Source organism: Cupressus sempervirens, chromosome 5 (genome assembly GCF_028749045.1).
Source record: "Cupressus sempervirens isolate cs-2001-9-10 chromosome 5, ASM2874904v1, whole genome shotgun sequence".
Taxonomy (NCBI): domain Eukaryota; kingdom Viridiplantae; phylum Streptophyta; class Pinopsida; order Cupressales; family Cupressaceae; genus Cupressus; species Cupressus sempervirens.
The window spans coordinates 295404312-295415336 of NC_143122.1; the positions used below are offsets into that span (position 1 = coordinate 295404312).

An 11025-nucleotide genomic window follows, 5' to 3' on the forward strand; every position below is an offset into this window, starting at 1 on the left:
TTATAAAAATATTATATATATATATATATATATATATATATATATATATATATATATATGTATGTATGTATGTATGTATGTATGTATGTATGTATGTATACACACACATATATACATATATACATATATATATATATATTTACATATAATTTATTACATGTGTATATATAAACAAACAATAAATAATACTAATAAACCAATATACTATTCAATATCGATATTATATTTTTTAATATTACTTATCAATATCAAAGACACTGGAATAATAATTATTTTAAAATATTTACTATAATAAATAATATTAATACTACCCATCATTAATTAAACAATATTAGAAGAGTGAACAAATGAAAAATAGTAACAAGAGCTGCATGGAATCTAAGTTCCTAGGACAGTATAAATAGTTTTGGTTTTGTTCAAAGAAAAGTGATCTTACATTATAGAGAAGGTAAGTGTTTAGGATTTCCTTTTGGAGTCATTATAGCATCAACTCTTACTTTGTCATAGTACAAATACAAAGAATTTGTGAAAGATAAAATTATGATAACACTAAAATTATATCCTTCATCCATAGATTCACATAATGATGTTCAGCTTAAAACAGATGATAATTTTGGTGCGATTTTCTGCATGACTGATTATTAGCATTACTAATTAATGGCTGAAAAAATATTTCTGCCTGAAATTTGAAAAGCGAAATGGTCATACTTGAAGCAGTAATAAAAGTCATAATTTTCTTTGCATCTTCAAATTGCAGTGGATGAGTTTGTTTGTTATCATTGTTGGGACTGATTGATATGATGGATCAAATCCTCTCCATCCTCAATAAAAATTAAATATATAAATAGAAGCATATAATTTTAAACAAGTTTAAAGATAAGAACAAGAAAAAATGTGAAAAATATTTAATTTGTATAAGATTTAAAAGTTAAATATATAACTAGAAATATATTATTTCAAAAGTTTAAAGATAAGGTAAGATGCCAAATTGCATTTGTCAAGGGATGAATCTTTAAAAACTATAAAATTTATATTATATAATTAGAAATATTTAAAAGTTAAATATACAACTAGAAATATATTATTTCAAAAGTTTAAAGGTAAATTTGTCAAAGAATGAATGTTTAAAATCTATAAAATTTATATTATATTTAAAAATAGAGTAGAATCCATGAAACTTATCAGACCCAACAAGGTTTTTAATAGAAATTTTCATAAAAAAGTTTCTAGAAAGAATGGAGATTGTAACTAAATCACCCTAAAGGCCTCAGAATCCTCCAAGCAACACCCAAGGAGAAACGTCTGCAAGCATCTCCAAAGAAAAAGTGTTGGGAATCCAAAAAGAGCATGCAGAACACTCTTCAAATATGTCCAATAAAACAGGCATGGAGTGAGACAAAGCACAAGATACGGGCCAAAAATAGCAACATGGAGAAGCCAATTAGTAAGCCGATATAAAACCCATCTTGGTCTGCTGAATATAGCTTGTGTTTGTAGATCTTTAACTTTTTTTTACCTACAAAAAGAAGTAGAAGAGTAATTGAGGGGATATCCATGACATCTTAGTGTTCAGTCTTAATGTGCAGATGGTCCAAATTCAATGATATAGACACCGTTAAAGTAAAATGCCATTTACTTAAATCATTTGTAGGATAACAATGAATGTTTGGAAATTCTGAATTATGGGTCATTATTAAATATTATATATTAAGAAGAATATCAAGCTTGGAAAAAATAATTCAATTTTGATCATTTAATTAGTCTTAAAGTGAAACTTAGTGTGAGATGTTTAAGCCATCAGCCAAAACCAATAGAAAGAAAGCGACAAACTAAAGTTATGGAAATTTTCATCCACTTGAAAAAAAATTTGTAACAATGATAAGAAAACACATACCTTTCAGCATCAGCAATCACATTGTCGGTATAGTTATATCTGTATCTTGCATGCTCTTTCTATCCTGCATAAGAAATAGTATTGTAGTTAGATTTTTTTAATTTAGATCTTAATATCTATAATCACGGTCATCCAAATCCATCCACAAAATATAAAAGTCATACCTCTCACCTGCATGACGGAGAGAAGCCCAATTTAACCAGAGAAGGGAGGATTCCAAATTCAATTCTTTATTGATCTATAGAAGTTGGACAAAATCTTCATTCAATACTAGAATTAGCCCAAGTAGTTGTATTATGTTTTAATAAGGGACATTGAAGTAATGACTGATATAGATAACCTGTAGCTCAACAAAATCATAACTTTTTAAGAAATACAGCACCCCATAGAAACCCTCGAGAAGGAGAAAAGTAGCCACACGAAGAAACATATTTATATAATACCCAATTCATTTATCGGCAGAAAATCAAGAGAGATCTCCATAGGAAGAATTGCAAATAAAAAATGAACTCCATACTAAGAAACCAACACAATATGACAGCAGAAAAGATGGTAAACAGATGAGCGATTCACTGTAGTCTGCATCATCTAGCGCCATGGCGCCTGTAAACTGGTCAAATATTGTTTGTACAAAAGCTGTTGATATGGTCTAATCATATGTATATTCATGCATACTCAATCTAACAAAGTAAAGTAGCTAAAAGAAACCCAAAAACAAGAACGAATTAATCAAGAATGAATCAACTATTAAGAAATATATCAAAATTTACAAATTAATACAATACTCAATTCATTTATTGGCAGAAATGAAGAGAACGAACTCTAGACAAGAAATAATTCTGTCTGTTTTCTAGAAAATAGGAAATTAGGAATATGATATCTATTTTTCTGATTTAGTGAGTCAATTGAAATTCGGAATAGTAACAGATATACCTAATTTGTCCTTAAAATGAGTTTATGTCTATTCCAAAAACTAGCTGTTATTGGAATAGACCATTACTATTCTCAATATGCATACCTATTCTCAATTCCTATACCTACAACCAAACAAACAAATAAAGAAAAAGAACTCCACACTGAAAAACGAACAAAGAAAAGATCCATAAATAGAAAAAGGAAGATTATACAACTTACTATTAATTTAATATTACAGTCTTTTATATTGGTATAAATTTGGAATCTGCATCCTCTTGCTCCTTGGCACCTTTAGAATAGAAAAATAATCTTTCCACTGAAAAAGCTGTTAGATAGAGATTAATCCAGATTAATTATATATCATCCATACTTATCTAGCAAGGTGAAATAACAATTGATGGATAGTTCTGCTGTCAGTATGAAGTAAAATCAGACTAGATCCATTGCTCATCATATTTGAACTACTTAAATTCTCACAGAATCAACAAAAAACATCACAGTGAAAAACGGAACCCCTAGTCCAAATTACAACGGGACTATGAGTGTCTTACAAACTCCCCACCCTAGTCCAAATTACAACGGGACTAGAGGTGTCTTATTATTAATAAGTTTAAGAGAGTTTTAAAGAGTTGCCATGTCGGTATAATTTTAAGCGAAGAGAATCAGTATAATAGATCAATACATTTTAAATTTTTCATTACGACTCTTGACAAAAACACCAGCGACCTTCACACCTTTCTTACCAAGAACAAATGGCAAACTTGCAGTAACATTTCTAGCAACTCCAGCCATCTGGCAAGTATGGTTGAGGCTAAATTTGTGAAGTCACAGCATATGTTGGGCATAATCAAGGTGAACATTAAGGAGGATAGTAACATAATGTTCTCCTAGTTTGTATTCTTCTAGCCAATATTAAGGGAGAGGTGTTAGGAATATTAAGATTGTCTAAATTGTATTAATTACAAATTAATTTCACACATTTTTATAATAAATTGGTGCACTATATTTTCATCTTCTCATACAATCGTTTATACTGAGAATTTGTTAGGATATAATTTAATTCAGTCTTATCACTTAAGATTTTAGAAGTTTTAAATACCCTCTATAAATAGAAGCAATATAATTCCTCACACCAATTCAATAAAATGTTCTCTTCTAATATTGTGTAGCAATTGTTCTTCTCTTATATTGTAATGATATATTGTTCTCTATTTCATTTTTCTACATTCCAAATCTCTATGTTTTCACTAAACTCTCCAAGCTCTCCAAAATTGTGCAATAGACACAAGTGTTTTGCTTTTGACGGTCACTTGCATAACAAATCTTCATTGACCAATTGTTCTTGCAAGAAAAAGAAAAGAACAAATTAATGCTAAAACGATCAACATCACCCATGTGAAATCCACGCTTACCTGGACATTAAGATAAGTTCAAATCTTGGAAAAATACAATTTCAATAGAAATGTTTCCTCTAGTAACACTGCTAGCAGCAATGGACTGTTGGCAACTATTTAAAAAGAAAGGCCTTGCATTTGAATAGCACGCGCCCAATGTTGCTTGTCATTACCAGCGTCATCAATCTCATGCGAAATAGTGAATGACGAAAAATGCAATGTAATATGGACCTATGCCCAGAGCTTATATATATATATATATATATATATATATATATATATATATATATATATATATATATATCAAGCCAATATACAGACCAAGCAACACTAGAACTAAAGATGGAGAATGAAGCTTAAACAAAATTATATAGATAATTATGCTGCTAAAGCATCGAAGTGCAAGAAAGCACATGATGTACATTAAAATTCTGATATTTATTTTGGTGCTAAGGACCTGAGCAAGGAGAGCGAGACTTCCCTCTCCATGTACGGCTTCCTGAAGGAGGACTGGATGAAGACCTTCCTCGAAAAACCTGTCAAGGAGGAGGGGTGAAGGCGAAGGATGTCAAGGAACCAAATAGTTAGCCCTGTTGGCTGTTTTTCTTTTTTCTATAATGATATAGTTTAATCTGAATTTTCCTTTTATCTGCTTGATTGCAGTAGGACTGATATTGTTAGAGCCAATCTGGATTATGTTAGTTTTTTGAAGTATAAAACTGGTGTTGGTCTCACTGATCTTTCAGCCGTTTTGTACTCAAGGGGTCACTTCGAAAACATCCCTTCAATACAATTTATCACTTCCTCCCACTTCTCTAGTGTTGTTCGAGCCTTTATCATACCCGAAACAGTAAAAAATGTCATAATTTTTTTTGCATCTTCAAATTGCGGTGGACGAGTTTGTTTGTTATCATTGTTGGGAGTGATTGATATGATGGATCAAATCGTCTCCATCTTCAATAAAAATTAAATATATAAATAGAAGCATATAATTTTAAACAAGTTTAAAGATAAGAATAAGGGAAAATGTGAAAAATATTTAATTTATATAAGATTTAAAAGTTAAATATACAATTAGAAATATATTATTTTAAAAATTTAAAGGTAAGGTAAGATGAAAGAATGAAATGTAAAAAAATCATTAAATTTGTATTATATATTAAAATAGTGTAGAATCTATGAAAATAGCCAAGCCAACAAGATTTTTAATAGAAATCTTCATAAAAAAAAAGTTTCAGATCAATAAAATCTACACCCTAGAGGCCTCATAATACTCCAAACAATACCCAAGGAGAAACATCTCCTAACAAAACGTGTTGGGAATCCAAAAAGAGCATGTATAACACCCTCCAAATATGTTCAATAAAGCACAAGACATTGGCCAACAAAAGTAAGATGGAGTAAATCGATATCGTGGTTATCTTGGTCTGCTGAATATAGCTTATGCTTGTAGATCCCTGATATTTTTTTAACTACAACTTCTGAGGGGATTTACATCAGATCTTCACTACTACTCATAAGCAGGACAGTCTTTGGATCAAGATAGATAGCTAAATTCAATGATATAGACACTATGAAGTAAAATAGTATTTATTTAAATCATTTTTAGGATAGCAATGAATGAAGTTTGGAAAAAATAAATCATGATTATTCAATATTTTTAGTCTTGGAATAAAGCTTAGTATGTAAAGTTAAAGTCATTCTAAAAACAAGTAGAAGAAAAGCCACAATTCAAACAAACTAGAAAACAATAGTAATTATGAAAATTGTCGTCCAGTTAAAAAAAAATTGTAACAATAAAACAGAAGCACATACCTTCCAACATCAGCAATCACATTGTGGGTGTAGGTATATCTATATCTTGTATGCTCTTTGTATCCTGCACAAGGAATAGTATTTTAGTTAGATTTTTTTAATATAGATTTTCATTCTTATAATCACAGTCATCCAAATCCATTCACAAAATATAAAGTCATACCTCCCACGTACATGATGGAAAGAAGCCCAATTTACCAGAGAATGGAGGATTGTAAATCCAATTCTTTATTGATCTATAGAAGCTCTACAAAATCTTCATTCAATATACTAAAATTAGCCCAAGTACTTGTATTATGTCTTAACAAGGGGTTTGAAGTATGACTGATATAGATGACCTGTAGCTCAACAAAATCATAGCTTCTTAACAAATACAGCACCTCATAGAAACCCTAGAGAAGTAAAAACATTAGTCATGAAGAAACATATTTATATAATACCCAATTCATTATCGGCAGAAAATCAAGAGAGAACTCCATACCAAGAAATAAATGAAATAATACGTTGCCCGATTCATCTATTTGCAAGAAAAAATGAACCCCATTCCAAGAAAACAACACAATATGACAGCAGAAAAGATAATAAACAGTTGAACGATTCACCGTGTGCATCATCTAGCGCCTTGGCCCCGTCCAAACTGGACAAATAATTTTTGCACAAAAGCTGTTGATATGGACTAATCATGTGTATACTCATACATATTCAATCTGACAAAGTAAAGTAGCTCAAACAAATCCCAAAACAAGAAAGAATCGACCATTAAGAAATATATCAAAATTCACAAATTAATACAATACCCAATTCATTTATTGGCAGAAAATAAAGAGAATGAATTCTATGACAAGAAATAATTCTGTTTGGTTGCTGAAATAAGAATAGGAAATTAGGAATATGTTTTCTATTTTTCATTTTAGTGAGTTAGTTGGAATAGGGAATATAGGAATAGATATTCCCAATTTGTTCCTAAAATGACCTACAGACAAATGAACAGGAAAAACTGGACACCAAGAAACTAGAAAGACTGCAAGAAAGAAACAGATAAATGGAGATTATACAACTTACTATTAGTTTAACATTAGTCTTTTATATTGACATAAATTTAGTATCTACATCATCTTGCTCCTTGGCTCCTGTAAAATAGATACATATTCTTTGTACTGCAAAAGCTGTTAGATAGAGATTAATCCAGATTAATCATATATCATTCATAATTTTTTTGGTGCGAAACATTATATTTATATTAATAATAACTGATTTCAAAAAATTTCCAGAATAAAGAATCACAAAAGAAAAACTCTGGTCATTGCCTGATAAAAAAAGGGATTAGAAGAAGAAGAAGAAATACTGCTTCAAGAGAGAGCATCCATCAACGCTAATGAATCATGTCCTAAAGATTCCCAGATCCATAATATAGTGATTACAAAGAGCCCAAAACTCATATGAATACAATTCATTGATTGGTGCCAGAGACAAGACCAAGAGCCCAACAAAAAACTGTCCATTACTGTCACTAATCTACATCCAAAACTTCAATTAAGACCATTATATTAGAAAGCCATCTGACGCAATTGCAAATCATTCATAATTATTCAATCTAGCAAGCTAAAATAACTATTCATGAATAATTCTGCGGTCAGCATAAAGTAAAATCAAAGTAAAATCAGACCAGATCCATTGCTCATCATATTTTAACTACTTAAATTCTCACACACAAAATCAACATAAAACATCACACTTAGTAACTGAACCCATAGTCCAAATTACAACGGGACTATGAGTGTCTTACAAACTCCCCACCCTAGTCCAAATTACAGCGGGACTAGAGGTGTCTTATTAATAATAAGTTTAAGAGAGTTTTAAAGAGTCACCATGTCGGTATAATTTCAAGCTAAGAGAATCAGTATAATAGAGCAATACATTTAATATTTTTTATTAAGACTCTTGGCAGCAACACCAGCAACCTTCACACCTTTCTTACCAAAATAGAATGGCAAACTTCCAGTTACATTTGTAACAGCTCCAGCAGTCTGTGTACCAACTCCAACAATCTGGCAAGCATTAGCTGTAGCACTTACAATGGTGCTAACTGTGACAAAAAGGGCGCACGCCGCAGCAATTCCGCCTAGGATGGGTATATGGATCATTTTTTATCAAGAAATTTTATGAATCTCAATTTAGAGAGAAGAAATGGGAATGAAACTAGCTCTTTTTACTAAAATGGAGAGGCTATGCTGAGGCAGATAATGAGAATGGTCTTTAACATAACCTAGAGACGTGTTTATAGGGTTCGTTTGAATGTTAGGTGGGTTGGAATATTTCTTCAAGTGATTGGATCGACCAAGTTCCTGCCAAGAAGTCATGCAAACGACATAGACTTTCTCACCATTAAAGTTTTGCTAGTTTTATAGATTAATGTGATTTCTGGTGCATTTAATGTACGATGTGGATTGATCTGTCATTTACATGGAGAAGAAACATAGGACCATGTTAGGTAGGTTGGAATATTTCTTCAAGTCGTTGGATCTACCAAGTCCCTGCCAAGAAGTCATGCAAACGACATAGACTTTCTCACCATTAAAGTTTTGCTAGTTTTATAGATTAATGTGATTTCTAGTGCATTTAATGTACGATGTGGATTGATCTGTCATTTACATGGAGAAGAAGCATAGGACCATGTTAGGTGGGTTGGAATATTTCTTCAAGTCGTTGGATCTACCAAGTCCCTGCCAAGAAGTCATGCAAACGACATAGACTTTCTCACCATTAAAATTTTTCTAGTTTTATAGATTAATGTGATTTCTGGTGCATTTAATGTACGATGTAGATTGATCTGTCATTTACATGGAAAAGAAGCATATAACCATAAGAATAATTTTTGAAGTGGGAATAATGTGTAGAAGTGAGAAAGGAAGCGTAATAATTTAAGGTAAATAAGGATTGATAGGGATCAAGGAGTCAGACAAACTCGATACCGAATATTATCTATTGATGATATGTATTATATCGAGAAGTTTCGAGATCTAATTGAAATAGAAAATTGTATGGATATCATAATTTGAATATTTTATTTCTTGTCCACTTTAAGCTGTGTATAAATCTAACATGCGTATATATTTCAAAGTTTATCTGCATTTTCAACTAACATTAAAAGTAATGGATCATTCTTGAATTATTTGTACATTCTTCTCTTTGGCACACAAACACTTCGTAGAAATCTCTAAGCAAAGAAAAAATGTGCAATGATCAAGTTTTGTCACATAAGAGGAATAGGCAAAACTAACTAGGAAGTTTAATTCTTTATAAATTATAAGAAGTGGAGATACAAAGGTTGAGATTTGGTCTTCTATGCAGAATCATATGATTAACACTTTGCTTAATTACAACAAAGAAAATTGACATTTGATACAACGGTGCAACTCTACTAAGTGTAGATTATATGATCCACTTAATCAAAATAATATAATAGAGCTTCACTTGGTTAAAACAAGTAGTATAATAAGAATTAAAATTATGTGGCACTATGTTGCACTAGCAGCTACAGATGCTGGACACTCGGAAGACTTCCAATTTGCTAGAGGGAATTTTTTTTAGTTTTTGACAGGAATAATGTTTAAGTATTGTTTTTTTGGTGGGGAGTTATTATAATATTTTGATATTGTTATATAATAAGGGCATATTTTGGGCTCATAAGTTTTTGTTGAGTATAGTTTAATCTCACATTAGTAAAGGATAGGGAAAAAAGCTTTACGGGTTTGGTGGTTGCCAAAAACAGTTTTTAACTATTTGACATTATTTATATATTCTTTTCAAAATCAATGGTTGGATCTATGATTTTTATTTTATTTTTTCTGTGGGAAGAAGGCCGAGAATATTGAGTGATATTGTGAAGTTATTTGTACTCTACCCTAAATGGATGAAATAAATAACATTGTGGTGGTTTCCTATTACTTTAGTTTATTTTCTATTCACTTGTAGTGTGCCTCAATATTTTAACACTACACATTGATTAGAAATGCATATCACATTTATTGGTTTCTTTTGAATAAAATAGTAGTGGCATTTATTCTGTGTGTAGAATTCATTGTTGTAGGAAGCCAGACTCACACAAAAACCTTGAGAGTCAATTTATGCAAAAGTGCCTATTGCTCACATGAACACCATGTGAAGTGGCCTGAGCATGGTGGAGAGCAGGTAGGAGGAATGTACAATATTTTTTCCATGGCCATTTGCAAGAACAGGCTATGAGTTTAAGAAACATGTGTTTGGTAATGCAACATCAAGCTATGTGCTTGTCATTCATCTCATGACATTGTTGTAGATTTCGCCAGTATATTTTATTTCTAAACTACTATATAACTATAAGACAAGTACTTAGGCATTCTATAGCACTTGTTGTGTTTGAGTTGTGAGGAGAGTATTAATAATTATCTATTGAATTTTCTCTCCAACATGCTTAAAAAAAAAAAAAAAATTTGGTTCAAATATGAAACTATTGTGAAATGGAGTGTTCCATTATAATGAGATTATAAAAAAGCTAAAAAATGTCAAGTAGTTCTTCTATGACCCATAATAAATGTCTTATGTGTCATAATTATTTTCATATAAAATCCCATCATTAAAGAGATGCAATAAATTATCAATAATTATTGATAAGATTTCTTCTATAGTTGTGTAACATGTAATTTACATGTTAGATTGCATTATGTAGCCCATCTTTAAGAAAAATGAGAGTAAAGAGAATGTTCATAATAAATTATATCATAAATAATCCCCCACTCTCCTCTTTCTAGTATTAGATCTCTAAGTGAGATTCAAATATTTATTAAAAAACTTAATAGAAGTAATCATGTGAATACCATATATAAATAGCAGAAATGGAGAAGCATTTTACATGTTCCTAGAGATTATCTCAAATATTCCAACCAAATGGAACATATCCGAACAAGTATAATAAAAATATGGGCAATTCATTTGGCACCAAAATTAGTCTTTTGATTATATTATCTA

The 11025-nt window shown here is 30.7% G+C and overlaps 1 long non-coding RNA gene across 3 annotated transcripts; it reads right to left on the reverse strand.

Annotated features, from left to right (window-relative positions):
• Window positions 1-1121: 1121 nt before the first annotated feature.
• Window positions 1122-7039, reverse strand: LOC149555738 (uncharacterized). 3 transcript variants are annotated; one of them, XR_016364552.1, is made up of 4 exons: window positions 6193-7039; window positions 6019-6082; window positions 1895-3134; window positions 1122-1516 (listed from the first exon to the last, which is right to left on the reverse strand). It is a non-coding gene; the product is annotated as an uncharacterized LOC149555738 (long non-coding RNA). The 3 variants fall into 3 exon arrangements; XR_016364551.1 differs by having other exon boundaries at window positions 6182-7039; XR_016364550.1 differs by having other exon boundaries at window positions 6019-7038.
• Between the last annotated feature and the right edge of the window lie 3986 nt (window positions 7040-11025).